Source organism: Aethalodelphis obliquidens, unplaced genomic scaffold (genome assembly GCF_003676395.1).
Source record: "Aethalodelphis obliquidens isolate GAN/ISIS:26980383/991018 unplaced genomic scaffold, ASM367639v1 scaffold3, whole genome shotgun sequence".
Taxonomy (NCBI): domain Eukaryota; kingdom Metazoa; phylum Chordata; class Mammalia; order Artiodactyla; family Delphinidae; genus Aethalodelphis; species Aethalodelphis obliquidens.
The window spans coordinates 54739074-54753014 of record NW_020837947.1 but is presented as its reverse complement, the minus strand read 5'-3'; positions in this window follow the sequence as shown (position 1 = coordinate 54753014).

Here is a 13941-nt window from a genome sequence, read left to right as displayed (position 1 = left end):
ATAGGAAAGACTAAGAAATCCAGCATAGGCTTGTCTGTCACTGTAAAATTCGGTTTGTTATCCATTGGCCTAAATCAGAAGCGTTCTCTCTTCAGAATCTGTGGTATTTCCCTTTTAAAAAAAAAAAGGTATTGGGCTTCCCTGGTGGTGCAGTGGTTGAGAGTCCGCCTGCTGATGCACGGGACACGGGTTCGTGCCCCGGTCTGGGAAGATCCCACATGCCGCGGAGCGGCTAGGCCTGTGAGCCATGGCCGCTGAGCCTGCGCGTCCAGAGCCTGTGCTCAGCAGCAATGGGAGAGGCCGCAACAGTGAGAGGCCCGCGTACCGCAAAAAAAAAAAAAAAAAAAAAAGTATTAAATTTTTTCACAGCTTTATTAGGGTATAGAAAATATAAATTGCATATATTTAAGATATATTTATGATACAAACTGTGATGTTTTGATATTTGTATACATTGTGAAATGATTACTGAAATCAAATTACGTCAAGATAGTCCCATTCTTCTGGGAGAAAACATTCACAACAACAACAACAAAAACAGAAAGAAAGGCTTTCAAAAGTAGAAAGGTATCTGAAGTATTGACTGGAATCTAACACTATCACTTCGTGTTGTAGCTTCAGTAAAACATCATCTCTCTATGCAGCTACCAGACATCCTTCCTCCTTGCAGAATATACTTCACAGATATTTTTTTCCTGAGGTCTTTAACCACAGCTTCATCCCAGATGTCAAATCCTCTTCTCAATATGTACTGAGTGTTCCAGCTCTTGTATCTATTTTGTGAATCAGGAGATTAGCATATATAGAGAGAGTTGCTCAATACATAGACCTTTAAGTATGCAAAAAATTCTAAATACCAATTAATAAAAGACTACTTCTTTAGGGCAGGGATAATATATTATATCTTTTTATAGTTATAACACTAATATTATAAATGTAAATGGTTATAAATACATATGTGTATAGTAACTTCAAATATACTGCTTTTCTAAGAGGCTAACAGGGAGGAAGCACTTAATAAAGTAATTGTTCAAAAAGATTCAATAATGTTTTCTGGTATTGAATAACTCGGATGTGAAACTCCACTAATAAAACAAGTTTCCATTTGGTGAGATTTAAAAAAACATTACTTTCTTATTGTAACCCATGACACAGCTAAATTAAATTACTTCCTAGGAGTGACTGCTCATCCTACTTTATCTGGATGAAGCATCACTTTCTTCTGAAGATACGAGAATTAGATAAATTTCTCAAGAGATTTTCATACTGTAATACTCTTTACAGTGTAAGAATATGATACAGACTTATGTGAATAAAAGGGTATAGCTATATTTAATTTATTTCTTTCCACAGTGAATTCAGTGAGTGCTTACTGCTCAAAACTGCTATCCCTACTTTGAGGAACAAAGCTGGAGTAATACTCTGCAAAGCCTATTTAAGTCCTCATAATACTAGTTATATTAAAGGAACAATTTATTTTCAGTATAAAGGTGCTTCCCTCTTTCTGATAGGCAACAAATCCCCAGTACACACAAGTAGAAAACAAATAAATAGAACTTCAAATCTTATTATCATATAAATTTAAAATGTCAAAAAGCAAGTGATAATCAAACAATAATCAGGGTTTTAGATATTCTTCGAAATTGATCAGCTCAAGCCATTAAATGCAATGAACAATGTCATAGTCATTTTCAGGAATGAAAGGAGGAAAGGCCTACTTAAATATATTTGTCTGGGAAGATATTTACTAGCCCAATTATTCTGTACTCTATAATTTTTATATGTTATTCCAAATTTAGTATAACATATGGGCACTCTGAGACTTCCATTAGGCTTGAAAACACAGTAAATACTTAAAATAACAAAACCTAGATCAAAACTAAGGATTTATTACTTAGAATTCGTCAAAGCAATTTCAAGAAATTTTTCACAAATTTCACATCAAAACACATTTATCTCATAATACTCTGAACTATTGAATCTCACTTTAATTTTTGGTAGATTTTTAAAAATTTTTTGTTATAAGGATATGGTCATTTTCAATTATAAATATTAAAAAAATTAAAAACAAAACCCAAACTTTGAAATTTGTGTACATATATTTAAAGTATCAAATCTGTAGAGGCTAACAGTCATACATTTGTTTCTTCCCTATCTTTCAGAAATTCTGTTAGATCTTAAAAAGAAGTTTAGGAATATGAATTTTGTATCTTAAAAAAATATAATAACTTAACATGAAATGGACTATTCTGATTTTCCTTATAACAAGTTAGAAGATCTAACATAATTTTAAGTAATAGAAACAATTGAAAAATACTGATACATTTGACTACATTAAAAATTAAAAGCTTTCTTTATCAAAAACAATTATGATACTGAAAAGGCAAGCCACAGAGTGGGAAAGATATGTGCAATACATACAAAGAGCAAAAGTGTTGTGTCCAAATTATGTAACGGACTCTCACAGAGCACTGAAAATTTTCACACTCATAGACAAATGACCTAAAGACTTGAACTGGCATATCACAGCAACAAATATTGAAATGCCAAATAGATACTGAGGAAGAGACTCAAGCATCATTACTCATCAGGAAAGTGCCAGTTACAACCATAGTGACATACCACTACACACTTCTCACAATGGTCAAAGCTTGAAAGGCTGACAGTACCAGGTACTGGCAAGGATGTGCAGCACCTAGATTCTCATGCTCTTCTGGGGCAATTGTGAATTGGTATAATTACTGTGGGAAACTGTTTAACAATAAATTGAAGATATACATATTCTGTGCTCAAAAATGTCACTAGTATGTATATATCCAATAAATATGTCCATACATGAAGATTAAAAACATGCACCAAGATGTATATAGCAACTTTAATCATAATAGCCCCAAACTAGAGAAAACTGTATGTCCAGCAATAGTAACAGTGATTAATAAACTTTGGCATATTTTAACAATAGCATGATATATAATTATCAAAATGATTCGACTCCTGAAGAGCATGATGAGTATCACAAACATAACACTATGTAAAAAGTACCCAGACACGAAAGAACATATATGGTATGATTACATTTATATCAAATTTAAAAACAAAAAATAAATCTATGTTAAAAGAAGGAAAGTAGTAGCTACATTTAGGAGAAAGAAGTTGGTAGTAACTGGGAAGGGACATGAGAAGGGCTTTAAGATTGTTTGAAAGGTTCTGTATTGAGATTGTTGATGGTAAAACAGGCACGTTCATTTTGTGCTAATTCACGAATCATTATTTATAAATAAAATGAATCAATTACCTTGGTATCTATATAAAATGGACAGATATGAATTACTTGTTATAAAATATTGAATAATTATTTCTCCCAATTTAATTCAATATTACAGATTGTGTAGAACTGGACATATATGCTAAAATTAATAAAGTCTTTTCAAAAAATTCAAGAAATGTGTAAGCAATATTGGACATTTCTATATATTTTACATTCCTAAATTTGGCTCTAAAGTATTCATCCCAAATTAAGCCAATTATAAAGGATACTTTGAGGAAAATATAATTGGAGTGTCTTATAATTATATTCTTGATATAATGGCTTACAGAATTTTATTGCTTTTCTCAGTAGAAATTCTAATGATATTCAGATCAAATATTCTTTCAATTAAAAAAATAGAATCCACATCTTGTTAGCTAGCAACACATTGCTCTGCTTTCTAAGCAGTCCCTAGCATCCAACATACATTATACTTCCAAATTAATGCAATATTGTGACAAGATTACTTTAAAATTACTTGTGGGATCATCAGAGTTAAACTCCAGTTTGTCACATGAAGCAATATGTTTTTTTCTCAGGCAAACTCAATTTTTTCTAAAATTAAACAACTTCTGACATATCTTCATCAAGTGAAGATCAAATTTTCATTCTCTTTTTTTTTGATATAGACACGTCTTGGATACATCGTTTATAAAGAGTCATAATCCTTTAGATTGAAACAAAACACAATGTACCTTTAAAAAAACATTTCATTGAGGTATAATTGATGTATAAAAAGCTGTGCATATTTAATGTGTACAACCTAATAAGTTGGAGGTAAGTATTCATCACTACAAGCTATGCCATTAACATATCCACTCCCTCCAAAACATTCCTTCCACTCTCTTTTATTTATTATTATTTTGTGCCTTTTTAAATATACAACACTGTATTGTTAACTACAAGCACTGTGCTGTACAGTAGATCTCTAGGACTTACTCATCTTGCAAAACTGAAACTTTGTTCACTTTGACTAATATGTCTCCATTTCCCACTCCCCCAGGTCCTAGAAATCCCCATTCCACTCTCTGTTTCTGTGACTTTTGCTGTTTTAGATTTTTCATGTAAGTGGTATATCATGTAATATTTGTCCTTCTGTGTCTGACTTATTTCACTTAGTATAATATCCTCCAGGTTCATCCATGATATTTCAAATGGTAGGATTTCCTTCTTGTTAAAGGCTGAATAATATTCCATTGTATGTATAGTATACCACATTTTCTTAAATATGATGACAAAATTAGAGATTAAAAAATAGTATTTTGGTAGGTACTTGGACAGAGTGTTTATTTTTAGATAACTCTTTATTTCCTAATTATAAAGGAAATCATGTGAGCTCCCTAGGAACAATTTTTAAATTAGTTATAGGAGGTGAATTCTATATGCCTTCAAGAAAAATAAGAATTTCCATTTATGAAGCAAATATTTTGAGAGGGGATATTTCAAAATATTCATGACGTGAGCATACCAATTCCCTTTTCAGTGACCCAGATTTTACTTGAAGTGGCAATGGAATAAATGTAGGGGCTTTGGAAGCCCTACCCCACCCATACTTTGGTATCTTCCTATTACCTGAAGAGAAAATTCATGTTTTAGCTTATTTAATTTGTTCTTCTTTATATGTTGAAGCGGTGGCAAATTATCAAATGCATACGTGCTATACATGTAAAAATATATATTCATAAAATAAAATTGAGAAGCACAATTTTCATTTGTACATCTTCGAAAATGTCCACAAATGCTTTTGTGCAATTCATGAATAAACATGATCAAGCAATGTACAGTAATAGTGGAATAAGAGTGCCATTAATTCAAGGTAATTACAAAGGAAAGCACTTAACAATTACTCAAAAATTATGTTATTACATGTTTGATAGAAATACTCTGTTATATATATATATCTTTTACAGATAGAAAAAGATTGTTCCATAAGATGGAGCAATTTCTGAAAAATTATTAAAAATTTTCTTTTTCTGAAGAGTCTGTTTTCCTGGAAATGCAATAAATTCGGTTAGTTTTGTAGACATAGAACTAACACCCATGTCTAAGTGCAGTGAAAAGAATAACATCTTAATTAGAAAGTGTCTAAAGATCAGTTACTCTCATATGTCTATCAGGAAATATTATTGTGGGCCTGGCATGTTCCAGGCACATTACCCATACATGGAATATATTAGGGATTCATGGGCTCTACATTTAGGTGCTCAGACCCTAGTGAGCAAAAAAGAGTACTTTTAGTAGCGTCCTAATTGTAGTATAATAAACACACTGGAGCTACAACACTTAACAAGAGGATGGTGAAATTAGTAATTAACTATTTTATAAACTGTCTGGAAAAAAAATAAAGAAGTGAAGGGGATGACAAATATTTTTTAAAAGATTAAAGCTATTGATAGTAAACGTGATTGTTATAATGAGTAAGTGCTTTAAAGGGATATGAAATTGTGGTCAGGCAGTGAGATGTAAGTGGTTTTGGATATGACAGTAAAAGTGAGTGACTAAAGTGAAGTGAAGGCACATATGCATTAAAATGAGAGAAAAAACTATATCCCAAAGATATCATATGCAAATTAACAGTATGCAAATTAACAAAATGTGGGATAAATGCAGAAATTGGGCAAACAGTAAAAATAAATAAAACCTGAGACAGATGCCAAGGTTTACAATAAAATTATTCAAACAATACTTTTGAGAGTGAACAATTTTGCAAATAGTTATTTGAAGATAACTGATATGAACACAGTCATTCCTAGGCAAATTAAGGCTTATGTTCACTGCATAATACACAAAGAGATGAAATATTTGGAAATATCTGGGATGATGAGTGTAGGGGGTTAGTACAAACTAAGAGCATGAACCTCAAAGGAGAAAGGTTATTGGTAAGAGGAAAAAAAATATATGATCTGGGTCTGTCTTCTGTGAGAATGAAGGACATCATTCCTACCTAAGTAGTTTACTTGGGTTAGAATTAGCCCTTTCAGTGCTTTAGGAGGAACCCGGATTTTACCCGAGGATGGGAGGTATAGGAGCTGTTCAGTGAAGGGAACGATGACAGAGTGGAGTTTACTTATGATGGAAGAGAAGCCAGGTTTCTCTCTAGGGAGAATGACCAGGATAGAAGAACCTTCCTAAATGAACAAATTCCCCAGAACACAGAATTTTCAGAGCTAAAACTGGGAGTGTCCTGGTTAACCAGGTTGGTCATCCTAAGTCAAGGCTGAAGGTATAGGAAATACTCAGTAAGGAGACTGATGATAGAAAAAAGTTTGCATATGAGGGATTGGACAATAGAAGGTTGAGGAAAGGAGAGGAGAGTTTCTAAGGGAAAAGAGATAAGCAGAGGCCAGGTCTTAAAGTGACTTTATGTCATGCTAACTAGTTAAAATGGAGGCACTCCTATTTTTTAGAAGAAAAAAAAAAAATTCCAAAATCTTCTTTTGCACAACAAGTCTCTAATGGCTTAGGGAACCTTGCTTTTAATAAATTATTAAATTTAATGTAGGGAAACCCATACAGATTTTAATAACCAAGGAATGAAATAAAATAATAAAATATGCAACCTTTATATCACTGTGTAGGATATGGTTCATATACAGCTAGGCTGAGAAGATGATCTTTGTCTCTTGCGATCCCAGATGACTATCTTTGAGTCTTGGCCAAGATAAGGCAGTGGAATTTAGGAAGTGCATTTATGATGCCCAAAGCTCTCTTGATGATCCATAGGGCCAAAACCATACCTGCTGGGAAATTCTGCCTTGAACTCTCCTGAAGCAAGATTCCTCACATAGATATCTGGTTAAATCCGGAGATAAGTGAGTCCATGTGTGTATAAGGACCTGCAGAGCTTCTAAATAATACATAAATATCCCGGGGATATCGGAGTACAAGATATTCTCGGACTTCTGCTTGCCTGCACTCTGATTCTTTACCTTCACTGTGTCTTTTGCCTTTAAGTAAAAGCCTTATATGAGTATGCTCTGTGGCATCTTGTGAGTACACTGAAATATTTGATGTGGTCAAATCTCCACATTCATTCTATGAAAAAATAATTGTATTTTCAAGATATACTTTTAAATTGATATGTAACTTCTATACATTTTCTGTTGTGTTTCATTCATAAAGCATCTGTTTCCCAGACAGTAAGGAGGGAAAATAGAGGGGAGAAACGATAGAATTAGGATTTATTTGTGCTATGTCACAATTTATTTCCTAAATAGGATAACTGAACTACATGAAAATTATGTAAAGGGATAGTTGACAAATTTTCCTAAAAAATTTCTTTAATCTCTACTCTCCCTAAAATTACCTTGAATTAATTATCATATTCTGAGAATATCATAAATCATCAATGGTAATAACATGGAATGATCTCAGGATATATAGTATGCTGAGGACAGAGTTAATAGATGGAGTATTTTATAAGCAAGGCTTCTGTGTATTATTTAATGAGAAAATATAGATATTTTGTTGAGAAATGAAAATATTTTATGTATCAATAGTATTATATAAAGGAATTTCATTATTAATAAAATTTCATTCATTATATATTAATAATTCATTGGGCCTTTAATTTTGAACCTTTGACAAATAAAGTTTAAATAATTAAGTTTTATATTAATATTATGGGATTACATGAGTTTTGCATTTGGAAAAATTATTATTTTAAACGGAAAAACATCGTTATAAGAGCATTGTGACACTGTTCAAGTGTATTAAGGTGCAGACATGCATGATGAACCTTGCATTTTGAAAATATTCCTGTGGCTAAAATCAGAGGAGTGGCTAGATAGGGATAGACCTGAAGTCAGGGACAGCAAATTGGAGGCTAACGAAGTAGGAAATCGGGGGAGACTTAATATGGCCTAAAGCAGAAGAGTTTAAGGAATCAAGAAAAATGATTTTGAGGAAGAAATCTAAAAACAAGAGAGAGAGAAAGAATACTTGGGAAACATAAGTAAACTTCATCCTCTTTATAATTCTGTGAAAGATTGAACTGATAATTAATTAAAGTCTAGAGCAGAGTTTGGCAAACTAAAGTCTGAAAGGTGACCCCCTGCTCCTGTGAGTAAAGTTTTATTGGAAAGCAACCACACCCACTGGTTCTTGTGTTGTCTATGGCTGCTTTCAAGCTATAAGGGCAGAGATGAGTAGTTGGGACAAAGACCACAGGGCCTGTAACACATAAAATACTTACTATGTGGCCCTTTACAGAAAAAAGTTTACTAAGGGTAAAGTATCTGAATTTCTGGAAATATTTTAGTGAAGTTTCACAATTTTTCTGATTTATACATTGGACTCTTCCAATTCCTATACATGTAAATCTAATCCGAATTAAGGGATTTCTTTTTTAAACTGAATAAACCAAGAATATTTCTGATCTTATACAGCACTTTGAGTACCTTTTCTCACAACACTGACATTAATAAATTTTAAAAAGTAATAAAAAATCAGACGTTTTTTCAAACTCCACGCAGCATTCCCAGTTAAGTCTAAACCTTACCTCTTTTACATATGATTAGCTGAAAGTTTAAATGGATATAACTTTGAAGAAAATTTACCAAAGAACACATCAAATAATAGTTTTAGTAGTTAGCAATGATTTATAACTATGACACTAATTGAGCTTTATAAAGTGCTTCAGACATGTATAAAGTTTCAGGAAATGCATTAAACTGCATAAATACTAAAAGACTCTGGGCACAATGGAATAAGAGTCGAACTTTCCAATTAATTGTCTGCCAGGCACTTTTATCCCCCAATCAACTGGAAGGGTAAAACTAAATCATATCAAAGAATGTAAAAGAAAAGGGAAAGTAATTTTGACATTGTTATTTATAAACCCAAATGCATAATCCACAGTCTTAATTCTTGCCCACTGTGATTCTATTTATTCTAAGTTACAGACTCTTATTTCCCACTCTGGCTTATCGATTAGGTTGTCAAATTAATAAAAACTTAGATGTGTTTGATTACAGAAATTTTAGCTAACACCATTTGGTAAATCATTTTTATTGGAAAATAGAACAACTATCTAATTGCTGCATATTACAGAGATATACAGTTTAAAGAGAAAGAAGACAAAACCTTGTATTTATGCTCTCTAATCTAAGAGAGAGAACACTGTCAGTATGACCAACACCCTAGGTGCCCTGTGTGGATTCAACCACTTCCTTCTCCACTGGTAACCACTCTTCTGATTTTTGTGTGAAATATTTCTTTAGAGTTCTTTTCTACCAACTTGATTTAGCAGTTACTGACAGAGGAATATTATAGGCTCCAACTATGATAGTAGATTTATTTTTCTTTTTAGTTCTGTCAGTCTCTGCTTCCTCTATTTTGTCACTTTCTTGTTAGATGCAAATTTAAAATTGGTATGGCTTCTTGGAGAATTGATTTATGTTTAATTATGTAATGACCCTCTTTATCACTGGTAATTTTCCTATCTGAAGTCCGCTTTGCCTGAAATTAGTATACTTTAGCTTTCTTCTGATTAATGACATGTCTTTCTCAATCCTTTTACGTTTACCCTATTTTAGTTTTTATAGTTAAAATTGGTTTTGTGTAGACTTCATATAATTAGAGGTTTTACCTTTAAATCTAATCTGACATTCTATGTCTTTTAACTGGTTTGTTTAGATCATTCACATGTAAAGTAATCATTGACATATTTGACATATTTGAATTAAAATGTACCATTTCTGTAACTGTCTTCTATTGTGCGTTTATTCTTTGATTTTATCCCTATACCCCCGCCATTTTTTTTTCCCCTCTCTGGTTTTAATTAAACATTTTACGATTTCATTTTTCTTCCCTCTTGGCACATTATTAGTATACTTTTTTACAGACTGTGTTGTAATTGCTCTAGAGTTACAAGATACATTTCTAAATAATCTCAGTTCCTTTTAAATAATAATATATCAGTGTGTGTAGCACAGGTACCAAATAATATTCTCATTTCCTTTCTGCTGTTCCTGGTGACATTACTGTCACTCATTTTATTTTTACGTGCTCTATAATCACCCAATACATTGTTACTATTACTCCTTAAAATAAACATTTACCTTTTAGATCAGTTAAGACCATCAGCTTTATTCTTTGTCTGACACTCTTCTTTATGCAAATCCAAATTTCTGACCTCTATTACTTTCTTTCTGATGGAAGAACTTCTTTTAGCATTCCTTGCAGAACATGTCTGCTGGCAATGAATTCCCCCAGCTCCTGCCCCCCCCCCCAAAAAACAACAACAAAATCTTTATTTCCGTTCACTTTTTAAGGGTAACTTCACTGCATATAGTTTTCTAGGTTTGCAGGGGGTTTTCTTTCAAAATTTTAGACTTTATTCCAATGCCTTCTTGCATGTATGGTCTATTCTTCAGTTTGAGAGGTTTCTACTCTTTCTATCTTTAAATTCACTGATTCTTTTATAGGATGTGCCAAGTCTGTGTCAAGAATGCCAAAGGTGTTTTTTTTTTTTAATTTGTTTCTTGTCTTTTATTTCTAACTTTTAATTTTCATTCTTTCTTATAGTTTCCATCTCTCTGATGATCTGATGACATTACCCATCTAGTCTTGCATGTTGCTAGTTTTTCCATTAGAACTCTTAACATAATAATCAGTTATTTTAAATTTCTTTTAATTACAACATTTGTCATATTTGAGTCTAGTTCTAATAACTGCTTTGTCTCTTGTGAATGTTTTTTTTTCCTCTGCTCTTTGGCTTGTAGTTTTCGGTGAAAGTTGGACATGTTGCATTCGATCATTGAAACTAAGATAAATCGACCTTTACTGGAAGATATCTATTATTCTGGCTGGGAGTGGGACTGTATGCAATGTTTGTTATAGTTGTAGGCGCCAGAGGATTCAGTTTCCTCCAGTGTCCTGGTTTTTGTCTCCCCACTTGGCTTTGGAGCTTCCTTTTATCTTTCATAAATCCCAATAATTTTACTAGATTATGTCTCAATATTGGTCAATCTATTCAAATTATCCAGGAATCTAGTGTGGCACTCAACATGCAGTTTCAAGTTTTCTTTTATGTTTAGAAAGTTTCCTTTTAATAATTTTGCATATCCATCTGTTCTGTTGTTTTTTTGTTTTGTTTTGGGTTTTTTGTTGTTTTTTTTTGGAGACACCTGCCTCAGTCATGTTCAATTTTCCATCTTACCAGTCCAGTTTATTTTTCTTATTGTGTATTTTTACAAATTTCCTTCCATCTACATTGGTTTTTATTAAGGCATTCTCCATGGTTTTAATTAGCTGTTATTTTTCTTCTAGTTTTGTCTTTATTTTTGGAATATTTTCTGTTATTTCTAATTCTTGTCTACTTTCTTTCAGCATTTCATTCAAGTGTCCCCTTTATTTTATATCTTAATTTCTGAGTTTCCCTAATTCTTATTTCTTCAATTTGCATCTGTCTGGCTCCAGTAGAAAATAGAAGCAAACCAGTTCTTTTTAATAAACAATTTAATATAAATGTGTTAACGAGGTATTCAAGAACTAAAATTTTATGAAAAGAGAGTGTTGCATTATAATAGAGGAGGAAGTAGTTACCACCTGAGATCTCAGAGAACAAAAAGGAGAGATTGGAATTGTTAAAGATTTGAAGGTAGAAAGGGTCCCTGCAAAGTTGAAGCTCAGATCTCTGAGGAGGCTGACTGCTTGGCTGGTGTCAATTTCTGAGTTCATATGAGAGACCCCCATGGGACTGGGGCACAGACCTCTGAGAAAGAAGTACCAATAGCCTGACGCTAAAATCTCTGAGGGGGTGCAATAAACCTAGTTTTGTGACGGTTGAAAAATCTGCAAACTAGGATCAACAGCTGCTACTTCAATAAACTTTAGTTGTCATGGTTAAGCCATTACCAGAGTCGTACTGACAGAGACTGGAATTAAAAACAGAAAAGGGAGATAAGTACATATCTCTTCTCTCTCCTTCAGCCTCCCAGAACTCTGGAAGCACAGTAGCTTCTATTAGCCAAGCATGACAAGGAGGCAGAGGACAGTGGAAACAGGTAGTTTGCAGACTCCCTGCTCTAGCATCATAAAGCAAAGTATAAGAAGGTGGATGTGGAGCTAAGAGGCCATAGTTCAGTAACTGACACTGTCCTTTCATTGTTCTATCATTTTCCTAAATGCATTTCATTTCCTATTGAACGGCAGAACTAAAATGTTCACCTGTCGTGTGTGCTTGTCTTTCTGGCATGTTTCATTTTCTAAAGTAGTGTTATTTACCTTATGCAGAAAATGAGGACTCCCTCTTCTGTTCTTATCAGGGAGTCTTCAAATATCTGACCTTTTAATTTACAATATTTACCTTCTCAGCTCTACTCCCCAGTTTATATCTGAATGTTCTATTTCCTTGCCTCTAACATCTTTGTCCTGACCAACTTAAATTCTGTTCTCAGTGGTTTCTCACCCGTGTGAAACTTTGTCCTGGAAAGGGTGCTCTCAGTTTGTCAAATGACCCAGGCCACATCTCACTGGAGTCCCTCTCAGTAACCCTCAAACTGTGAATCTCAGTTTAAACTGTGAAGTCTTCTCCAGGTTTTATTGGCTGTTCTCAGATTTAGGAGCCAAGCTTTCCAAGCAGAGTAAATACCTCTCAACATGAGGGCAGTTATGTATTAGTGATTTGATTCCTGGGTTCTTTGGCTGTCAGGGACTTCTTTTAATCTCTCTGCTTTCTGTTTATTGACCTGAGTGATAATTACATGCTCTTTTCACTTTGGGTTAATTAATCAAGTTGTAGAAGTATGTGTGTATGTGTTATACTTCCATCAAAAACATAAAACATGATTGTCAAACTTTGAGCCCGGGCAACTGGTAGAACAGTGATCATTCGTTGAAAGAGGAAAGGAGGGGAAATTAGGGGGAAAATATAGAGTAGATATTTTTATTTGAGTGATAATAAGTTTACAGATTTTAAATATTCAGTATACAGTTTGAAATATGAGACAGAACTAAAGAAGAGAGATATGTATTTAGGGCATGTTAGCATTGAGGAGATATTGAAATCAGAGGGTGGGTGACAAGGAAGAGATTTTAGAAGTAAAATATGTAAACAATATAGTGACCATTCTCTCAAATGGTTCCAATTTTTAGCTAAAAAAATTCTGCCTTCCATGTTCTGACCCATGCATTCCAGGAAATGAAATTATGATGCACAAAACTAATGTACTTTTCTTGCTTATTATTAATCAGTCATATGCATACACAAATATACACTATATATATATATATATATATATATATATGCATGTATACACCTACACATACATATGTCTTTATGTATTGGATTGGCTAAAAAGTACCTTCAGTTTTTAAGTAAAAATAGAAGACACATTTTTCATTTTCACCAAGAACTTTACTGAAGAACGTATTCATCCTTTTGTTCCACTACCTTCTGCCATTTTTCGGGCAACTTCATAATTCCATCTTCCCAAAACTTTTTATCTTTTTGAGCAAAGAACTGTTCCGGGAGCCTTTTACAGTCTTCCAGGCAATTGAAATTTTTTCCGTTAAGAGAATTTTATAAAGACCGAAATAAATGGAAATCCAAAGGTGCAATGTTTGGTGAATATGGCGATGAATCAGAACTTCCCACACACGCGGTAACGGTTTTTGCCTGGTCATCAAAG